At 53.2% G+C, this 23419-nt stretch overlaps 1 long non-coding RNA gene across 1 annotated transcript in view; it reads right to left on the bottom strand.

Annotated features, from left to right (window-relative positions):
- Nucleotides 1-1756: 1756 nt before the first annotated feature.
- Nucleotides 1757-23419, bottom strand: part of LOC144737576 (uncharacterized) — a 49934-nt gene continuing 28271 nt past the window's right edge. Inside the window, exons 3-4 of the long non-coding RNA XR_013589035.1 lie at nucleotides 6756-6888; nucleotides 1757-2253 (exon numbers count right to left, since the gene is read on the bottom strand). This is a non-coding gene — a long non-coding RNA (uncharacterized LOC144737576). The remainder of the gene's footprint in view (nucleotides 2254-6755; nucleotides 6889-23419) is intronic.

Below are 23419 nucleotides of genomic sequence, written 5' to 3'. Positions count from 1 at the left end.
CCTCCGGAAAACTATCTCTAAATATAAACTGAAACTAACTCACAAAAATAATAACCGCCGTAAAACTATGAACTAGAGACCCACAGACACCCACACAGATACAGACACCCATAGATACGCACGCAGCCCTACCAAGATGGAGATGCAGAGGATGGAGCCGAAGGTGATCACGGAGCTGCAGGAGGAGGGCAGTGCCGAGCTGCACGGCGTCATCCGCGTCCTGCACTCGTTCCACTTCCGCGGACACAACTGTCTCGTGCTGGAGCTGTTGAAGTACACATCACCATTGTTATTATCGTCATAATCACCATTGTCATCATCATTATATATCATCACCATCTTCATTACCGTCGTTATCGTCGTTGCTGCTGCTGCCGCCGCAGGGAGTGCCTCTACGACTTGAGCAGGCGAGCGGTGATCTGGCGCATCGACGACGCCGCGTTGAGGTCGTACACCAGGGGCATCGTCCACTTCCTGGCTCCCGCCAAGTCCCATGGCATCGTCCACGCGGACATCCAAGCCGGTGAGAGCGGAGGGCACTCTGGGAGCGCGTACACTCCCCAAGACGCTCTCACGCTCGCTCCTGGTGTAGTGGTAGGGTGTGTAGTAAACATCGCCCAATGGGGGAGACACAGGCGGCCGGGCGTGGTACTGGCCACCCACCCCCTCTGTGTCAGCCTTCATTAGGCAGTGCTGCTACTCACGACTACTAACAGCACCTGCCCCTACAGCTGGCTAGCGGCTACACGAGGGGACCTTTGCCTTTGTCGTTGTTCATGGTCGTGCCGTGGGTCGATCCACTGCTGGCTGACCGCTCTCAGGGCAACCTCCGAGCGTGACTTCCCCGTGTGAGTCCAGGACAACGTGATGCTCTCTCAGGCCGGCCACTTGAGAGTCACCGATTTTGGTTGCAGCTTTTATGTGGACAATCAATGTGAGTGGCCTGACGCGCCTGGTGTGTGTGTGTGTCTGTCCACCGACCGACCGACCCACCCAACGACCCACCCAACGACCGACCGACCCACCACCCACCGACCGACCCGACCGACCCACCCACCGACCCACCCAACGACCGACCGACCGTCCCAACGACCAACCCAACGACCGACCGACCGTCCCAACGACCAACCCAACGACCCACCCAACGACCGACCGACCGACCGACCACCCACCGACCGACCGACCTAACCACCCACCGACCCAACGACCGACCCACCCATCCCACCGGGAATTTTGCACACAGTGTTGATCGTGTTTTTTTCTGGAAGACTTTGCTGTTTTTTCCTGGATTTTTCTGTTGCGTGTAGTCACTTTAAGATGTTCCTTGTTCATGTTTTTGTTTGTTGCGGTTGCACCCGAGTCAAGAGCCGCATGGCTCACACGGTTAAACCTAATGAAACTGAAAAACTGAAGTGAATTTCTGCTTGCATATGCATGTCACAATATTCATTTGGTTATCTTTGCTTGAACAGAAAATAATTGGGGAGTTGAAGGACTTCAGCATGAAGCGTTTCCAGAGGAGAAGGACCTTCTTCTTGGTTCTTTCAGTAAAGTCACGTACAAGGAAAATAATAAAAATAAAACAATTAAATAATTCTTGCGACGTTTCGGCCACAACGCAAGCAGCCGACTTCAGGTGGAGAACAGGTCTGTCAAGTAGACAGAGTCTGAATGTCTACAGAGTCTGAATGTCTACTTGACAGACCTGTTCTCCACCTGAAGACGGCTGCTTGCGTTGTGGCCGAAACGTCGTGAGAATTATTTTACTATGTTGAATTTTATTATTTTATTATTCTTCCTTCTACGTGACTTTACCGAAAGAACTAAGAAGATGAATCCCTGCAGTCACGAAAGCTTTAAATCGAGAAGGACCTTGCGACGAAGAAACGCCTCATGGTAGAGGAGCACCTCTTTGAGGTGCAACGCCTTGCCAGGGTGAAGTGCCGCACAGAGGAGAAGTGCTTCAGAGACTATCTCATCAAGAAGAGCCTCATTAAAGTGAAGTGCTTCACGGATGAGAAGCGTCTTCACGAGATGAAGCGTCTCAAGGAGGAGAAGTGTCTCGCCAACGTGAAGAGCGTCGAGGAGAAGCACCTCGCGAGGACTGCTACCATCACCACCACCACCACTAACGCTGCCACCTCCGCCCCACCACCGCTGGCGCCACCGCCATCACCGCCGCCGCCACCGCCACCTCCGCCAACACCGCCATCACCTCCGCCACCACAGATGCCACCAACACCACCGCCGCCACTTCAGGAGGTTGAGGAGGATGAGAGAACGGAGAAAACAAGGAAGGGGGAGAAGATGGTGGTGGAGGATGAGAAAAAGAAGGTGCAGGTGGTGATGCAGAGAATTGAAGAGGAAGCGAGGGGGCCTCGCTCACGTGGCGAGAGCGATCACCTCACTTCTCCGCCACGTGCTGCTTTGTGGTGGCATGTCCACCACTCAGTAGGGGTGATGGTGGTGTTCGTGGATTGGTGCCAACCATGACCACTATCACGATACTACCCACCCACCCCGTTATACATGCCACACACACCACATAGGTCCCCAAAGAGACGTTGTCACTGGGACCACAGCTGTGGAAGGAAGCTAAGCAACAGATGCCAGGACAACAGTGGAGAACGACTGCTACCAAGACAGTGCACACACCACACACACACGGGACTAGCCTAAAAGCAAAGCCGGCCCCACCCTGGGCCCCTTCCATGCTGGTTTTCATCCAGGCAGTCCTCATGGGATGACCTTGCTATGGTTTTTAGGACATGGAAGGAGCAGCTGACCCAGGGTGAGAGAGCTGGAGGGGTCTGGTACGGACAATTGACGACACCTGCAACGTGGCAAGCCCCAGGGCCACCCTGTATAGAATTAGGTTCAATATCATTGAGCCCCAGGGCCACCCTGTATAGAATTAGGTTCAATATCATTGTTGTTGTTGGTACTAAAAACTCTGAAATAAACCCATGATTACACGAAATATCGATGAATTGCTTGCAAGTGCGCTGACTGGGATGATTAAATGTGCCTTGGCTCGGGTGTGCGGTGTTCCAGCTGTGTGTGTGGCGGTACAATATATGAGAGACGTTTTCGGATATGGTCCTTCTTCAGAGCGCATACAAATGTTGGTGGGAAAAGATATTCAGGTGACTTGCCTCCTTCATAACACTGCCACCCTAGACCACTGCCCCACTGATCCACTGCCCCACTGCTCCCTTCTGCCACAGCAGTTGAAACAAATTGTTGAATTTCTTAACCCTCCCTGCCTCAGTCCACCAATCAGTAGAACTGGGTATGCCACCATCGAGCAGCAAGGTGCGTGTGGTGTGTTAAAGTGTGGGTAGCTCCTTCCTCTTCTAAAACATCTGCCCAGTGTGGAAGAGTAGACCAAAATATCGTGTAATGGGGCTCTCTAGAACTCGGTCTTTTAGAAATTCTTCCTATCACGAGAGGTATGAGAAAGCAATTGCGGAATTGTGCAGCCTTTGTTTCTCTAGTGGCGATCTTTACACAGAATGCCAGTTACTCATTTTAGGTTGAGTCGACCTAGGGGAAGCACAAGACCAGGTCAAATTATCGTCACTGCTATTGGCCATGAGTGGAAACAGAAATCGGCTCACCGGATTTGTAGCCGAGCGTGGTAACCTCCAAGCTACCGCTCCACACATACAGACACCTACAAAGACAAATATCTTCTTCTTGGTTCTTTCGGTAAAGTCACGTAGAAGGGACGTAATAAAAATAATAAAAATAAAACTAATAAAATAATTCTCACGACGTTTCAGCCACAACGCAAGCAGCCGTCCTCAGGTGAAAACCAACATCTCCCATATGGCTTCATCACACTGTTGGGGCAAGTGCTTTTAGTGAGCAACACCTATGAAAGCCGAGACGGCACAAGGGGGTGGGTGGACAGCACCACGCCCGACCACATTTGTGTCTTGGAGTAGTGATTGTTACACACCACACCTAGGAGGAGCCTAGGACGAGTTTATTTCAATCACCACCGACAGTAAATGTTAGCCGTGGCCAGCAATCAAACTTGGGCCCCCAAGTTTTTAGCGCAGCGCCCTAACCACTGCACTACCATAAAACAAGTACCTGGTGCGGTGCGTAAATATAGGCACCTTACAAAGGTAGCCTGGCGTGGTGCTGGTCACAGCCCTAATGCACCATGCCAGCCTTCATGGGTGCTCGCTAACAGCACTCACCCACACAGGACTGATGCTTGGATTGCTCACCATGCCTGGGTACAGGGGGTGATACGATTCCCGTGACTCCTCCGCAGAGGTCGCAATCGGGTACCCGATACCCGGCTACCCGTACCCGGCCGGGTACGGGTACAGGTAAGGAATCAAAACCCGTTTGCGACCTCTGCTCCTCCGCCCAGCCTCGCCGATGCCCCACACCATTAACGAGGACTCTGCCACATTGGTTGCCACCACCACCACTAACTGTGCCAATGTGCGATTCACGATGCAGTGGTGGAGGACCTAGAGAGGGGCTTCATTATGAACACATTGGGGGTTAATGTTCAGTAGCTGGTGAAATAAGTAAACTTGGCCATCATCATCTTCATCAACCATCATCAGCTGAATAAAGGCCTCCGAGTCATCACCATCTCTCATTGGTCCTGCGATGAAACAACCCATTAAGCTCATGTAAAGCGGTTAGCATGCCGCTTTATGAACTCGGCAAATCGATGTTTGATTCTTGGCCACCACGTTCAACATCAGTGATGAGCGATGTTTGACCCGGTCCTGAGGCCGCAGGTTCCCTCACCAACCCGAACAGAGCGAAGCGGCAATGTTCAGTCAACTAACCCCCTCGACCTGCATGGCATGGGGAGGCCCTGCACTTTAATGTTACGGGGGTGTTAGATGAAAAAACTTCTGATGGAATTTGAAGGCGTCGGGGGGGGCCCACATGCTGGGATTTGCCCCGGGCCTCGCACCCCAATATACGGCCCTGTGTGTACATTTTTTCCAAGTCTGGCACAGACCTTTGCCACACACAATATAGACAGTGAAAATAAAACGCATCACAGGACTGTGTAGGGCATTGCGTGTGAGCCCTGTAGCCCTAAAAAGTGCCTTTGGGTTGAACCGCGTGTTGTCCAGCAGGAATTCAGTGTTTTTGAAGGGAGGATGAGACCGTGAGACAGACCCGGGTGAGTGTGGTTAGAGAGGTGTGTGTGACAGTAAGACAGACCAAGGTAAGCGAGGTAAGAGGTGAGTGTGATAGTGAGACAGACCCAGTGAGTGAGTGTGGGTAAAAAGGTGTGAGTGAGACAAAACCAGGTGAGTGTGGGTAGAGAGGTGAGTGTGACAGTGAAACAGATCCAGGTGAGTGAGTGTGGGTGGAGCTGTGAGTGGATAAAAGCCCATCCAGAGCGATTGGTAGTCAGGGAGCGTCTGGCACCACGTGGAGTGCCCTGTCCGCAGCCGGCACCCAAAGAAAATCACCCGAAGGTAAAGAACAGCCGTGAGGGCACACAGCCACGGTGAACGGGGGACGTCACCACGGCCATGTTGCATAGGGGGGATGTTATGGAGGATGTCACAGTAGCCATGTTGCATAGGGGTATGTCACGGTGGCCATGTTGCATACACACAGAGACACCCATATATACACCCATTGAGGGACCCACAGAGACCCAGAGACACCGATACAGACACCCATAGAGATCAACCGAGATACCCATAGAAACTCACCGAGGCGCCAATAAAGACCCACAGCTACATCCCAGTGAGACGCACAGGCATAGAGACACCCAGAGACCCACAACTATATCCGTGAAACTCGCACAGACAGACACACAAAGATAAAGATCCCCCGTATAGCCTTAACAGACTTGTAGGGGCAAGTGCTGTTAGCAAGCACCTATGAAGGCCGGAACGGTACACGAGGGGGTGGGTGGCCAGCACCACGCCCGACCGCCTTTGTTTCCCTAGTGGCGATGTTTCCACACCGCATCAGGTACTCATTTGAGGCCGAGTCCCAGGACCGGTTCTGAATCCCAGGACCGGTTCAGATAATCGTCACTGGTATTTGCCGTGAGCGGGAATCGAACCCAGGTCGCCAGGTTCGTAGTGCAGCACGCTAACCACTACACTACCGCTCCCCTAAGACAGACACACAAACAGACACTACTGCTACTACTAAATACTACCACTGCTGCTCCAACCAATAAGCGTTAAACATTCCCATCGTGATTGTGACCGACTGGCCGCGGCGGCGCTGCTGCCGCTTCTGCTGCTACTTCGATACCGCAGGAGCAGCTCCAATACCGCTTCGAGGTGCGAGAGAAGATTGGCGAGGGAGGGCAGGGAGTGGCGCTGCGGTGCGTGGACCACAAGACGGAATCCCTGGTGGCTGTCAAGATGCTAGCACTGCCCATCAAGTGGTTTGGGGCAGGGGTGATGGGGTTGGTGGTGGTGTGGGTGGGTGGTGGTGTTGCGGTGTGGTTAGTGGTGGTGTGGGTGGTGGTGGTCTTAACACAGCGGCCACGGTCATAATTATAAATGAATAAAATAGATAATAGTAAATACAACATGGTTACAAAATAATGAGTATAATAGTAAACAATAATGAAAATAACCTCCGGAAAACCATCTCTAAATATAAACTGTAACTCACAAAAATAATAACCGCCGTAAAACTATGAACTAGAGACGCACAGACACCCACAGAGATCCATAGACACCCATAGATACCCACAGAGACCCACAGCCTTTGTGTGCACGCAGCCCTACCAAGATGGAGATGCAGAGGATGGAGCCGAAGGTGATCACGGAGCTGCAGGAGGAGGGCAGTGCCGAGCTGCACGGCGTCATCCGCGTCCTGCACTCGTTCCACTTCCGCGGACACAACTGTCTCTTGCTGGAGCTGTTGAAGTACACATCACCATTGTTATCGTCATCATCACCATCGTCATAATCACCATCGTCATCATCATTATATATCATCACCATCTTCATTACCGTCGTTATCGTCGTTGGTGCTGCTGCCGCCGAAGGGAGTGCCTCTACGACTTGAGCAGGCGAGCGGTGATCTGGCGCATCGACGACGCCGCGTTGAGGTCGTACACCAGGGGCATCGTCCACTTCTTGGCTCCCGCCAAGTCCCATGGCATCGTCCACGCGGACATCCAAGCCGGTGAGAGCGGAGGGCACTCTGGGAGCACGTACACTCCCCACGACGCTCTCACGGTCGCTCCTGGTGTAGTGGTAGGGTGTGTAGTAAACATCGCCCAATGGGGGAGACACAGGCGGCCGGGCGTGGGTACTGGCCACCCACCCCCTCTGTGTCAGCCTTCATTAGGCAGTGCTGCTACTCACGACTACTAACAGCACCTGCCCCTACAGCTGGCTAGCGGCTACACGAGGGGACCTTTGCCTTTGTCGTTGTTCATGGTCGTGCCGTGGGTCGATCCACTGCTGGCTGACCGCTCTCAGGGCAACCTCCGAGCGTGACTTCCCCGCGTGAGTCCAGGACAACGTGATGCTCTCTCAGGCCGGCCACTTGAGAGTCACCGATTTTGGTTGCAGCTTTTATGTGGACAATCAATGTGAGTGGCCTGACGCGCCTGGTGTGTGTGTCTGTCCACCGACCGACCGACCCACCCAACGACCCACCGACCGACCCACCCACCGACCGACCGACCCAACGACCGACCGACCGACCCACCCACCCAACGACCGACCGACCCACCCACCCAACGACCCAGCCGACCCACCGAGCGAGCGAGCGACCCACCGAGCGTGCGACCCACCCGACCCAGAGCGTGTGACCCGAGCGAGCGACCCACCGAGCGAGCGACCCACCCGACCCACCGAGCGAGCGACCCACCCACCCATCGAGCGACCCACCCACCCACCCACCGACCCACCGATTTTGGTTGCAGCTTTTATGTGGACAATCAATGTGAGTGGCCTGACGCGCCTGGTGTGTGTGTGTGTCTGTCCACCGACCGACCGACCCACCCAACGACCGACCCACCCAAAGAACGACCGACCGACCGACCCACCCACCCAACGACCGACCGACCCACCCAAAGAACGACCGACCGACCGACCCACCCACCCAACGACCGACCGACCGACCGACCGACCCACCCAACGACCGACCGACCGACCGACCCACCCACCCACCCAACGACCGACCGACCGACCCACCCAACGACCGACCGACCGACCGACCCACCGACCGACCCACCCACCGACCGACCCACCCACCCACCGACCGACCGACCCACCCACCCACCGACCGACCGACCCACCCACCCAACGACCGACCGACCGACCCATCCAACGACCGACCGACAGACCGACCCACCCAACGACCGACCGACAGACCCACCGAGCGTGCGACCCACCGAGCGAGCGACCCACCCACCCGAGCGACCCACCGAGCGAGCGACCCACCCACCCACCGAGCGACCCACTGAGCGAGCGACCCACCCACCCACCGAGCGACCCACCGATTTTGGTTGCAGCTTTTATGTGGACAATCAATGTGAGTGGCCTGACGCGCCTGGTGTGTGTGTGTGTCTGTCCACCGACCGACCGACCCACCCAACGACCCACCCAACGACCGACCGACCCACCACCCACCGACCGACCGACCCACCCACCCACCGACCCAACGACCGACCCACCCAACGACCGACCCACCCACCGACCGACCGACCCACCCAACGACCGACCCACCCACCGACCGACCGACCCACCCAACGACCGACCGACCGACCGACCCACCCAACGACCGACCGACCGACCCACCCAACGACCGACCGACCGACCCACCCAACGACCGACCGACCGACCCACCCAACGACCGACCGACCGACCGACCCACCCACCGACCGACCGACCGACCGACCGACCCACCCAACGACCGACCGACCGACCCACCCAACGACCGACCGACCGACCCACCCAACGACCGACCGACCCACCCAACGACCGACCGACCGACCGACCGACCCACCCAACGACCGACCGACCCACCCACCCAACGACCGACCGACCCACCCACCCAACGACCGACCGACCGACTCAACGACCGACCGACTCAACGACCGACCGACCCACCCACCCAACGACCGACCGACCCACCCACCCACCGACCGACCCACCCAACGACCGACCGACCGACCGACCCACCCAACGACCGACCGACCGACCCACCCAACGACCGACCGACCGACCCACCCAACGACCGACCGACCCAACGACCGACCGACCCACCGAGCGAGCGACCCACCCGACCCACCGAGCGTGCGACCCACCGAGCGAGCGACCCACCCGACCCACCGAGCGAGCGACCCACCCGACCCACCGAGCGACCCACCCACCCACCTCCTCAGACAGAGGCTGAGCGACCTGGTCCTCAGAGGCAAGCCTGAGAGTGGTGCTCACGGCGTATGCCGACGACAACCTCCTCACAATGGGCTCACTGGGCGACGTCCCCCTGCTCCACGCCTGCCAGACCATCTACTCCAGGGCCTCATCTGCAAAAATAAACTGGGGCAAATGCTGCGGGCTCCTGGTCGGGACATGGGATCCATCCCGATTTCCAGAACAGGCCAAGAGCATCACTTGGAGCACTGAGTCCCTGCGCCATCTCGGAGTGTTCCTTGGCCCTGGAGAGGACCCCTTGCAGCAGAACTGGGAGGAGCGGGAGCATACGGTGCGGGAGAGGCTGGGGATTTGGCCACGGCAGTGCAAGTTCCTCAGCTTCAGGAGGGAAGACTTTGGTGTTAAACCAGCTCGTGACATCAATGTTGTGGTACCGCCTCTACTCCCTGGACCCCCCCGGCCACCTGATAACCACACTACAGAAGAAGGTCCTGGGCTTCTTCTAGTCGGGCAGGAGGCACCGTGTGGCTGCCTGGGTCATTGCCTTGCCGCTGGAAAGAGGTCAGGGGGTGGTGTGTGCAAGAAGCCAGGTGGCCACCTGCAGGCCGCAGACAGGTTCCTTTACTCACGCGTCCCTCCGGCCTGGAGCATCATAGCCTCCTCCTTTCTTGAGCAGTTAAAAGGTCTCGGGTGCAGCAGGCAGCTGTTCCACATGGACGTCAAGAGCCTCCCGCTGGGACGTCTGGTCCCGTTCTACAGGAGTGTCCTGCGCGCCTGGGGCTGTCTCAAGGCCAGGAGACTCAACATGCACAGACAGCAGCCGACTTTGCCCACGAGCCGGTGGTGCCAAGTCTGGATTTCGAGCTGCCCCCCTCGGTGTTCCTCTCCATGGTGGAGCGCCTGGCTGTCGTGCACCTCACCAGGGCGGGTGACATGGTGCAGTCGGGCCCACAGGGCCGATGGCTTGCACCGGACGAGGTGGCCGCACGGGCAGGACTACATTTAGAACAGCACGCAGCCCAGATACTGAACAGGGTGAAGGTAACATTCTCCACGAGGGTGGGGAGGGGGCCAGCCATGAACATCGAGGACGTATCGTCTAACCTCGTCGGATGCAGAGCATTGCTCGTGCTGCCTGCAGGACTTTCATGAGGTGGATTTCGACAAGGTTCAGCGGAAAAAACTGTACAAATTCATGGTACAGTTCCACCATCAAGACGTGCCGAGGATCCACAAGGACCACGCCTGGAGGGGGACCCTGCCCTGTGAGGGCCAAGAGAAGCCTCTGTGAAGGAGTCTTCTACTCCAAGCCGTCATAGAAGAGTCATGGGGACCTCAGTTGGAGCCTGGCCTATGGCAACATAACCACCAATGCCGTCCTAGCCAGGTTCACGGACACCAAACCTGAGTATGCTCTCTGCGGGAAACGGGTGGAGACAGTCGCACACCTGTGTAATACGAAATTTCATCGATGAGCGCCGATCAGTGGATAGGCTCCGCCGTTTGGGCCATCACCCAATTAGAGGGATGGGCCGAGGTTAGGGGCGGAGCTCAAAAGGCTTGGGGGAAGTAACCATCTCGAAGGTTCGTGAGGGGGCGTGGCTGTAGGTGAGGATTGGTGAAATAGGCCAGGGGATACAAGGGGAAGCGGAAGAGAGCTCGGGGTCAGTGTGTGGAGTCAGAGCGGGACCACGTCGCTCGCCTCCGGGACGCCAGCGGCCATGTGGCGGGCCGGAGGCTTCCTCCCAGCGCACTGCCTGTCAGCGGCGTGCGGGAGCGGGAGGTTGAGATAGAGAGGAGACGCGAGTAACCACCAGCCGTGCGGAACGGAATGCAGCCATGCTAGAGAGAGCGGCGCTGTCCAGCTGTGAAAGAAATAATAAAGACGAAGACACAAGCCCAGATCGTCGTCGCAGTGGTTCCTGCGGAACATCTTGCTGAAATTCAACCTGCGCTTCCTCGCCCACAATGCTCGTCTTTGGTCAGAGGGGAGGCAGGGACAACAAACAGGGATGGACTTGTGAACACTCTGATGAGCCACGCCAGGCTGGCAATCTACAGAGCGAGAAAGGCGGCGGTGGACGGGAGCCGCTCGCCAAACCTCCGGGGCATCTTCAGGGCCCTGCTCTTCTGGAGCAATGGGCGGTGGAGGGCGCGGTGTGGTCTGTACTAGCCAACGGGGACCTGGTCATGGCTGACTGAGCTGGACCTCCACCTCCTCTTGGCAGCTTCGCACCACTTTTTGTTTACTTTACAAGCACATTTAAGTTTCTAGTCCAAAGTAAGACACTCGCCTGCAAAGCAAAAAAACAAAAAAGCCGAAATGATGACCAAACAGTGCACACGATCTGAACACACCTGGGACTGATCGGTAAAAGAGAAAAAGGAGACACGGGGAGGAGAAGGGATACACAGGGAGCAGAAAGGAGACCGGGGGAGGAGGAAGGAGACACAGGGAGGTGGAGGGAGACAGGGGGAGGAGTGGGAAACGGGGAAGAGGAATGGGAAATGGGGAGCAGGAATGAGACACGAAGAGGAGGAAGATGATGAGGGGGAGGAAGAGAAGGAGATGCTGCAGCTGCTGACCATCTTGACAGCGAATCTGATCGCCGGCTTCATAGCTCACCTGGCGACACAGACGTAGTGGCTGAAGGTGCAGGACCAGCTGCAGAAGGTCCAGCAGCTGCAGGAGGTTTAGCAGCTGCAGAAGGTTCAGCGAGCGCAGCTGGTGCAGGAATTGGTCAACTGCCTGGGGGACCTGTTCAGAGACTCCATTCTGGACTTGGTGAGCCACGAGGAGGAGTGGGTGGAGCACCGAGAGCCCTGCCGGCTGCTCGTGGACGTGGCGGTTCTCCGCGACGGCTCCGTGAGCTGGGGCCGCGCGGTGGTCCTGGTGGTGCTCTGCTCGCTGCTCTCCCACGAAGAGGCTGGTGGACTGTGTACATCTGAGCGACGCGGAGGAGACGGCGGCCGTGACGGACGCGGTGGCCACCCTGCTCGTGAACGTGTGCAGGGCCTGGCTCGTCGAGCAGGGAGGCTGGGAGGGCTTCCTGCAAGCATTCGGGCTGGGGACGACCACTTAGGAGAGGGGCCGTGGATGCAGAGCTCCGACGGGTAGCGACGGTGGAGACAAGAGAGGTGAGAGCGAGAACGTTGCAGTTGGAAAAGGAAGAAACAATCCGTTTGGAGGAGATGGCGCAACCTCACCCTCACCCCAACCGAGACGCGCGTTGGAGAGCCCTCATGTCGTTGTTGTTGTTGACTCCGTAGTACAGGTTTTGTTTGGGTTAAATCGCGTGAATATATAAATGTTGTGTCGTTAAACCCGCTACCACCCGACACGGCTATCACCACAGAGACCCTGCTGTCGCGACTGCCGCCCTGACTGCGCAGTAGGTCTCTCTAAATTTCCTCTTGGGCAGGCATTGACGTTTTATCAGAAGAGGTCACTACAAAATTCTGGCCAAAGCGCTATCCTCCAAGATGAAGACTGTATTGGCTCAGGTGGTGGGCAGTGACCAGGCCTACACGGTCCCAGGGAGAACAATTCATGATGGTATCTTCCTCGTCAGAGACCTCATCACCCTCTCCGAGAGGAAGGGGCTCCCACTCGCGCTTCTCTCTATCGACCAGGAGAAGGCATTTGACAGGGTCGACCACGGGTACCTAACGGGAACACCGAGGGCATTTGGTTTTGGGACCAGCTTGCTGGGGACTGATCCGCCTGCTCTACACTGAAGTCCAGTGTCTAATGAAAGTCAACGGTACCCTCGCTGCCCCTGTCCGCTTCAGAAGAGGTGTACAACAGGGTTGTCCCATGTCGGGGCAGCTGTATACCCTCATTGTGGGGAAACATACTAATTAACTGATTACTAACGTAGTATATAATTACACACATTACAACTAATTACTAATCTACAACTCATTACTAATCATAATAATTACCTGATTACTAATCTATTATATAATTACAATACCCCCCTCTGCCTCAAATCACTGCACCTGAATGAGTTAAATGATGACGTCACCCTGCTGCTCTATTTAAGACCGGGAGCGAGAGAGGGCTGCACCATTCTGGCAAATTGCCCGAAAATGCTGGATGTAATTACCAACGAAACGTTGTACCAAATTTTTTTTTTGTACAGGGAGGGAAAAAAGTATTTGATCCCCTGCTGATTTTGTTCGTTTGCCCACTGACAAAGCAATGATCAGTCTATAATTTTAATGGTAGGTTTATTTGAACAGTGAGATAGAATAACAACAAAATCCAGAAAAACGCATGTTAAAAATGTTATAAATTGATTTGCATTTTAACCCCCTCTCAATCAGAAAGATTTCTGGCTCCCAGGTGTCTTTTATACAGGTAACAAGTCGAGATTAGGAGCACTCTTAAAGGGAGTGCTCCTAATCTCAGCTTGTTACCTGTATAAAAAGGACACCTGTTCACAGAATAAATCAATCAGATTCCAAACTCTCCACCATGGCCAAGACCAAAGAGCTCTCCAAGGATGTCAGGGACAAGATTGTACACCTACACAAGGCCGGAATGGGCTACAAGACCATGGCCAAGCAGCTTGGTGAGAAGGTGACAATAGTTGGTGCGATTATTCACAAATGGAAGAAACACAAAAGAACTGTCAATCTCCCTCGGCCTGGGGCTCCATGCAAGAGCTCACACTGGAGTTGCAATGATCATGAGAACGGTGAGGAATCAAGCCCAGAACTACACGGGAGGATCTTGTCAATGATCAAGGCAGCTGGGACCAGTCACCAAGTAAACAGTTGGTAACATACTACGCCGTGAAGGACTGAAATCCTGCAGCGCCCGCAAGGTCCCCCTGCTCAAGAAAGCACATTCTCGTCTGAAGTTTGCCAATGAACATCTGAATGATTCAGAGGACAACTGGGTGAAAGTGTTGTGGTCAGATGAGACCAAAATGGAGCTCTTTGGCATCAACTCAACTCACCGTGTTTGGAGGAGGAATGCTGCCTATGACCCCAAGAATACCATCCCCACCGTCAAACATGGAGGTGGAAACATTATGCTTTGGGGGTGTTTTTCTGCTAAGGGGACAGGACAACTTCACCGCATCAAAGGGACGATGGACGGGGCCATGTACCGTCAAATCTTGGGTGAGAACCTCCTTCCCTCAGCCAGGGCATTGAAAATGGGTCGTGGATGGGTATTTCAGCATGACAATGACCCAAAACACACAGCCAAGGAAACAAAGGAGTGGCTCAAAAAGAAGCACATTAAGGTCCTGGAGTGGCCTAGCCAGTCGCCAGACCTTTATCCCATAGAAGATTTGTGGAGGGAGCTGAAGGTTCGAGTTGCCAAATGTCAGCCTCGAAACCTTAATGTTTATCTAACATGGTTCAAAACCTGTCTGTGCTTCTTGTTGTCCCGAGTTGTTTTCTTTGTTAAGAATATAATTATATATATATATATTTCGTGGCCTGGTTTTTGTAAAAGGCTTTCTAAAGAATGGGTGTCATCCTAACCCCCCCGCTTGCAATTTCCCCCTCCCTTGTTCCTCGTGTGAAATTAGGGGAGTTTTATGACATTTTATTGCCCTCTTTCATGCTTTCTGGCCTTTGAGGCGAGGTGCGCGCACATCTGTGGAAGTGGGAATGGGTTTTGTTCGCTCCCAAGTTGCCCCTTGTCTATAAAAAAAAATGTATTATATATGTTGGCAGAATAATTCTTAATAAAAATAATAAAATAAAAAATAAAAAGGGGGTATAGATACAACAGTACCTACATTAAAATTAAACGAGAGCCTATTAATACTTTAGAACGTAAAACTACTGCAATCATTGCAAATTCATTCATCCCTAAGAATGAACAATACCGAATTAAGCCAAGGGCCTCAAAACCAGCTAGACTGTATGGGCTACCAAAGATTCATAAAATCGGCATCCCATTACGACCCATAGTCAGTACAATCGGCTCTGCCACATATAAATTAGCAAAATATATAACTAAACAAATACAGCCCTACATGGGTAGGACATCTTCATTCATAAGAAATTCAGAACATCTTGTGAATGTGATTAAAGATATCAAACTTAACCCTAATGATATTCTGGTGAGTTTTGATGTGATTTCTCTATTCACTAAAGGTTCCAGTGAACGAGTCACTTAAATTACTTGATACACTAGTAAAGAATACAGGTTTACCAAAATATATTCCGAAACTCGCTGAACATTGTTTAAATGAAACACTTACTTCTTATGGAGGTGATTTCTTTAAACAAGGAGCAGCAATGGGCTCTCCGTTATCTCCTGCTAGTAAATCTGTACATGGAAAACTTTGAAACAAGAGCGAGTACACTAAAACCATCTTTTTGGTTTAGATATGTGGATGACACTTTGGTTGTCTGGCCACATGGTAAAGATACACTTAATGATTTTCTAAATCGTCTCAATGTACAAAACCCGGCCATCCAGTTCACCATGGAAATGGATGTGAATAACACTCCCGTTCCGAGATATTTTGCTTGGACATGGCCTAAATGGTGAAAGTCTTGTGAGAGAGATTAAACATGTTAAAGAAGCAGTACGACAAAAGGGCTACAATAATGCTCAAATTAACAGAGCACTGAATGCCAAATCACGATCGCAAAGTAACACTGCTGAAAGCGATCAGATTGTTAAAACAACGAAAATACCATATATCACAGGAGTAACTGACAAATTAGCCCGTGTTTTGCAAAAGCAAAACATTACAGTAGGAGGGAGACACAGGGAGGTGGAGACAGGGGGAGGGGGAGTGGGACACGGGGAGGAGGAGGAGGAGAGGAGGAAGAAAAGGAGGTGCTGCAGCTGCTGACCGTCTTGACAAGGAATCTGATCGCCGGCTTCATGGCTCACCTGGCGACACAGACGTAGTGGCTGAAGGTGCAGGACCAGCTGCAGAAGGTCCACCAGCTGCAGAAGGTTTAGCAGCTGCAGAAGGTTCAGCCAGCGCAGCTGGTGCAGGAATTGGTTAACTGCCTGGGGGACCTGTTCAGAGACTCCGTTTTGGACTTGGTGAGCGACGCGGAGGAAACGGCGGCCGTGACGGACGCGGTGGCCGCCCTGCTTAATTAAATCGCAGTAACAGTCTATTTCTGATGGTCCGAAATCCGTTTTAGCTAAAGGGCTAAACTTTGCAGTCACACCTAGACACATACCAGTTAATGATATAATTGCCCAAGTAGATGTGGCTCTCAAGGGCCTGGGTCACATCGCTGTAGATGTAACAAGATCTGAAATCGCTGCAACCCTCAAAAACGCTAAGATGCCAGTTAGCAACATCAGCAAAGATGAGCGTTTTGAATTATCTCAATTAAAAAAGAGGGATGACATTGTCATCCTCTCACTCAGCCGACAAAGGCAATGCCACCGTCATCATGGACAAACTAGAACACAACAACAAAATTCAAGAACTACTCAACGATGGCAGCTATACAAAAATAAAGAGACCCCACCAACAGCCTCGTCATAAGCTTGTGCCGGAGGCCCCGGGGGGGACAGGTGTCTATGACGTCTCCTGGCCAAACCCCAATTGGCGGAGCCAGGAGATTGAATCTTCACCCTCGGGGCTCCTCCAGAAACAACGAAAAACCATTGCGGATGGCCACGTGGAATGTTCGAACGCTCACTGCGGAGGAGAGGCTGCCACTCCTTTGTCGGGAGCTGGACCGGTACCGCCTGGATCTGTGGCATTCAGGAGGTCCGGTGGACCGGTTCTGGCTCCTGCCACCATGAGGGGTGGACAGTCCTCTACTCGGGGCAGGAGACTGCCAAACAACAGGATGTGGCTTTTCTTCTGAACAAAAGAATGAAGGGGGCGTGGGAGCGTGGCGGCGAGGTGTGAAAAGCTGTAAGCCCCAGGCTGCTTTGGGGTCGCCTTCCCATCAACTGGAGGCGAGGAGTGGTGGTCGTAGTTACTTATGCCCCCACCGAAGACGAACATCCGTGGAGGGATGCAGGCAAAGCCGATGAGTCAGACGCTTTCTATGACCTCCTGTCACAGGTGCTGGCTAAAGTGGCCACTCGGGACAGTCATCTTGTTGGGTGACTTCAATGCCCGAGTTGGTCAGGATGCTGGCACCTGGTCTGGAGTGATTGGAAGGCACGGGCCAGATCAGCTCAATAACAACGATAGGAGGCTGCTAGACTTTTGTGCAGCCCATGGACTTGTAATTACCAACACGCTCTCCCGGCATCAGCGCATCCACACAACATCATGGATGCATGCCGGGTCCAAGCAAGAACATCTGCTGGACTACCACACAGACTGTAACAACTACAGGGGCATCTCATTCCTCAGTGTGCCGAGAAAGGTCCTGGCAAGGATTATTCAACATCGCCTTGCTAGGCACGCTGAGGAGAGACTTAGAGCCCCAATGCGGTTTCAGGAAAGGGCGGTCCTGCACAGATGCCATATTTTCTGTCCGTCTGCTACAGCGGAGGTGTAGGGAATTCCAACAAGACCTACATCTCTGCTTTATTGACCTGGTCAATGCCTATTATACCATCAGTAGGCCTGGGCTCTGGGTTTTTCTCCGTGCTTTCGGAGCCCCTGACCCTCTGCTCACGATCATTAAGGACCTTCATGATGGCGAGCGGGCCTGGGTAAAACTACGTGGCCGGGAGTCAGAGCCTTTCCCTGTACACCTTGGGGTGCGACAGCGATGTCCGCTGGAACCCACATTATTTAACATCTATTTTGACCACGTAGTTCGTGAAGCCTTCAATAGCTGTACCGAGGGAATTTCCATTTGGTACAGATATAACAGGAGGCTGATCGAAGCCCGGGTGCGATCAAGGGATGGCTCCATATTGGTCAACCACATTATGTATGCCGATGATTTGGTAATAGCTGCCCATTCAGAGGAGTTGGAGACGCTGCTGCTGAGACTGGAGCGTACCACTAAGAGATAGGGCCTTATTATCAGCCCCACCAAAACTAAGCACCTGCCTGGGTATTTTGTACCATCGGACACTCCACCCCCACAACTCCCAATTGGTGATGAGGCAGTAGTGGAAAGAGTGGAGAGTTTCCCATATCTGGGCAGTGTGCTTATGACCGGCTCCGGTTTAACAGCAGAGGTCTCACTCCGAATCAGTCGAGCGGCAATATCTTTTCATCGGTTGTGTAACGCTGTGTGGAAGCTATCTAGTATGTCGCTCCGCACGAAGCTTCAGGTCTTTTCGGCCACAGTCATTCCCTCCCTTCTCTACGATTGTTGTTGTGTCAGGGTGGAATCCGACGTAAAAAAAAAGGAAGTGGAAGAAGTCGCTGCCCGCCCTTCTACGAAAAAAAGGACAAAAAAACGTCGCAAGGAGCGCCTAAAGGAGTTCGGAACGCGACGTCGGTTTGGTCGTGCAGTGGTGCCTTTTGGACGTAGATACGACGTCAAGAAGGGCTTCTGGTGCATCCTGCTGGGCGAGAGCGGCCGAGTCGCTGCCTTGGGAAAAGCAAAGGACACAGCTACCCAGACGTGGAGCCCAGGGTGGGAACTCTCCCCCTTGAACTCTCCCTGAACTCTCCCCTTGAAATCTGTCTCTCGGTCTCTCTTTCTCTGTGTGTCTGTCTGTCTCTCTGTGTGTCTCTCTCTCTCTCTGTCCATCTCTGTCTGTGTGTTTCTCTTTATGTCTCGGTCTCTTTTTCTAACCATGAAAGTCTGTGTGTGTGTCTGTGTCCGGCAAACAATCCCCTACCTCCTCGCGGTGCCGGACGGGGAACTGTCGTGGACAGTGCTGTGAGAGGAGGGCCAATGCCCATTGGCCTCTCCCCTCATGGCGTCTGTGACCACCAGTGGCTAAACGGGGGCTCTGGACGGGTGCGAGGGGCTGGTAACCCCTTCACCTTCAATTCATTACCACTAAACTACGAATGAAACGTAAATATGTGTAATGAGGATATATCCGGGTCGTTGACGGATCACAACTCATCACGATGATTGGCTCTGCCGGTCCTGGTCCATAACCAATGGGAGGGAAGGCTAGGGGCGTGGCCCTGACGTAATGGAAAGGTGACAGCTGTAAGTAGAAGATTGGTTCTGCTGGCTTTAGCCACAGCCAATGGGGAGACGAGTCAGGGGCGTGGTCCCGGGAGCCTACGGTGGAGTCTGGAAGACTCCATAGAGGCTAACCAGGATTGGTGGAAAGGTACCACATGAACCGGGTATTAAATAGGGGTGGAGACGGACAACACGTGGTCAGAACTGGAACGAACGAAGGGGAAAGGCCACACGAGAGCGGGGGTCCAGGCTGCCACGTGGCTGCACGCGTCTCTCTTTCTATCCCTCTCCTGCTGTCTGTCAGCAGCGTAAAGGAGTGTTGTAATGAAAGATGAATAAAGACCGGATTCCAGAAGTCGCTTCAACGACCTTTATTACATTGGTGACAGAAGTGTCTCTTGAGACCGTTTGGACGATTCTTACAAAATGTCCAAGCACCTCAAGAAGATAAACTCATCGGACCCTCCGTCGGAGGAAGTAGTTGAGGCGGACGAGGACGAGCTGGTGGGAGCTACGGGTCCGCTACCTCCGTCTGCTGCTCTCCCCGACGCCGCTCACCGCCGACACAACGTTTCCGGCTGCGGACGAGGGGTGGCGTCGGCTGGCGGAGCAGATAGAGTCGCTCCGTGCGATCCTGCCAAATCTTGTAACGGCGGTCGCGTCATCAGCGGCCCTCGGTCAGCCGCGTGGAATTCACCCAAGGGCCAATGATCAAGATTTTCAGCGGGAAACGATATGCCGGATTATCAAATTTTGATAAAAAGCAAAAAAAATTAACAAAATAAAAAAAAGCGTAAATCACATAAATTATGCTAATGTATAGCTATATGCATAAATTATAACCATGGAGATAATCGTATTAATCTATGCAAATGCTTGCAATTATGTTAATGCGTACAGTTATGATAATTAGGCTTAGCTTCGTTATCCAGAGTTGTATCAATCGGGATAAAACGATTATCTTTGATTACACATTTATTGATTATCTTAGTGTGTTTATATTATGTTAGGTCTCCAAATTCATATCTCAACGCAGGATACAGTTCTTATAAATAAGACAGTTTTGCATGGACTTGGAAAGAAACACTCAAACGCTTTTGTTAAGCAATTTTAATTCTAAACAAACATATGACTCTAATATGTAAAGGCGAAAGCATACGTCAATAGATTAATGAGCAAGATTATGCAATTAACGAAATGACTAAAACACTTCTTATTCATGTAACTCGGCGGCAGCAACTTCTTTGCACGATCAGTTGATATTGAACGCACCACCTTGAAATGGCAACCCTTTTCGAAACAAAGATAACTTTTTGAAATGGTCTTATTCGTGTGCGTGTTGTGTGTGCGTTGTCCCCTTGTAAAATTAATGATTATTTTTATAGCCGGGAGTTGTGTCGTTAGCTTGCGGGGGGTGGGGGAGGGGTTATACCACCAGCGACCAGAGAGGTTCTCTTTCGCTTGGGCGAGGCCGCAGCAAGCTGGTCCTGCTCCCTCGCTCAGGCGTGTCTTTGCTCGTGCGCTCTCTCTCCACTGTTAGATGAGTGGCATCGGCACGACGCTCGCCGTCGTGGCGCGCGATGATTCCGTCGGATAGCGTGCAGCTCCGCCACTGCTAGATGACGAGTCGGCACGACGCTCGGTGACGCCCGGGTCGTGCTGCTCGTACGCTCTCTCTCTCCACTGCTAGATGAGTGGCGTCGGCACGACGCTCGCCGTCGTGGTGCGATATTTCGTCGTCCACTGCTGGACGTCTTGTCTGTTCTCAGCGGGTGCTGGTCGGTGTCCTCGCGGTGCCGGACAGGCAACACTGTCGTGGGCAGTGCTGTGGGGGGAGGGCCAATGCCCATTGGCCCTCTCCCCTCATGGCGTCTGTGACCACCACAGTGGCTAAACAGGGGCTGGTAACCCCTCCACCTTCAATTAATTACCACGAAACCACGAATTAAACATAAATCTGTAACTAATAAGCTTGTGCCGGAGGCCCCGGGGGGGTCAGGCTTTTATGACGTCTCCTGGCCAAATCCCATTTGGCGGAGCCAGGAGATTCAATCTTCACCCTCGGGGCTCCTCCAGAAACAACGAAAAACCATTGCGGATGGCCACGTGGAATGTTCGAACGCTCACTGCGGAGGAGAGGCTGCCACTCCTTTGTCGGGAGCTGGACCGGTACCGCCTGGATCTGTGGCATTCAGGAGGTCCGGTGGACCGGTTCTGGCTCCTGCCACCATGAGGGGTGGACAGTCCTCTACTCGGGGCAGGAGACTGCCAAACAACAGGGTGTGGCTTTTCTTCTGAACAAAAGAATGAAGGGGGCGTGGGAGCGTGGCGGTGAGGTGTGGGAAGCTGTAAGCCCCAGGATACTTTGGGCTCACCTTCCCATCAACCGGAGGCGAGGAGTGGTGGTCGTGGTTACTTATGCCCCCACCGAAGACGAACATCCGTGGAGGGATGCAGGCAAAGCCGATGAGTCAGACGCTTTCTATGACCTCCTGTCACAGGTGCTGGCTAAAGTGGCCACTCGGGACAGAGTCATCTTGTTGGGCGACTTCAATGCCCGAGTTGGTCATGATGCTGGCAACTGGGCTGGAGTGATTGGAAGGGCATGGGCCAGATCAGCTCAATAACGGTAGGAGGCTGCTAGATTTGTGTGCAGCTCATGGGCTTGTAATTACCAACACGCTCTTCCGGCATCGGCGCATCCACACAACATCATGGATGCATGCCGGGTCCAAGCAAGAACATCTGCTGGACTACCACACAGACTGTAACAACTACAGGGGCATCTCATTCCTCAGTGTGCCGAGAAAGGTCCTGGCAAGGATTATTCAACATCGCCTTGCTAGGCACGCTGAGAGAGACTTGCCGAGCCCCAATGCGGTTTCAGGAAAGGGCGGTCCTGCACAGATGCCATATTTTGTCCGTTTTTGTACAGCAGAGGTGTAGGAAATTCCAACAAGACCTACATCTCTGCTTTATTGACCTGGTCAAGGCCTATGATACCATCAGTAGGCCTGGGCTCTGGGTTGTTCATGCTTTCGGAGTCCCTGACCCTCTGCTCACGATCATTAAGGACCTTCATGATGGCGAGCGGGCCTGGGTAAAACTACGTGGCCAGGAGTCAGAGCCTTTCCCTGTACACCTTGGGGTGCGACAGGGATGTCCGCTGGCTCCCACATTATTTAACATCTATTTTGACCACGTAGTTCGTGAAGCCTTCAATAGCTGTACCGAGGGAATTTCCATTTGGTACAGATATAACGGGAGGCTGATCGAAGCCCGGGTGCGATCAAGGGATGGCTCCATATTGGTCAACCACATTATGTATGCCGATGATTTGGTAATAGCTGCCCATTCAGAGGAGTTGGAGACGCTGCTGCCGAGACTGGAGCGTGCCACTAAGAAATGGGGCCTTACCATCAGCCCCACCAAAACTAAGCACCTGCCTGGGTATTTTGTACCATCGGACACTCCACCCCCACAACTCCCAATTGGTGATGAGGCAGTAGTGGAAAGAGTGGAGAGTTTCCCATACCTGGGCAGTGTGCTTATGACCGGCTCCAGTTTAACAGCAGAGGTCTCACTCCGAATCAGTCGAGCGGCAATATCTTTTCATCGGTTGTGTAACGCTGTGTGGAAACTACCTGGTCTGTCGCTCCGCACGAAGCTTCAGGTCTTCTCGGCCACAGTCATTCGCTCCCTTCTCTACGCTTGTTGTTGTTGTTGTTGTGTCAGGGAAGAAGTCGCTGGCATTCCAGGGGACAAGTGTGTGGTCATGGGAGGTGACTACAACTGCCCGCTACACTGTAAAAACCGACACCGGGGTTAATTAATACTTAGTAAATATATAAGAGTAGCCTATACATAACAAAAGACTGTGCAGTTTGGAATCACATTGAGATGAATTCAACATATTTCTATTACTTGTTAATTTTACTAAGTTTTGTTCGAATAAAATCAGCCATCAATAACCGAGTAGAATTTAATTGTATTTTATCAGGAAAGTCAAAGATGCAGAAAATTGATAAATTTTACTAATCGGG

The sequence above is a fragment of the Lampetra planeri genome, chromosome 71 (genome assembly GCF_965212315.1).
Source record: "Lampetra planeri chromosome 71, kcLamPlan1.2.h2, whole genome shotgun sequence".
NCBI lineage: Eukaryota > Metazoa > Chordata > Hyperoartia > Petromyzontiformes > Petromyzontidae > Lampetra > Lampetra planeri.
Note: the sequence above shows the minus strand (reverse complement) of the source record. Positions and strands in the feature narration are given on the sequence as shown.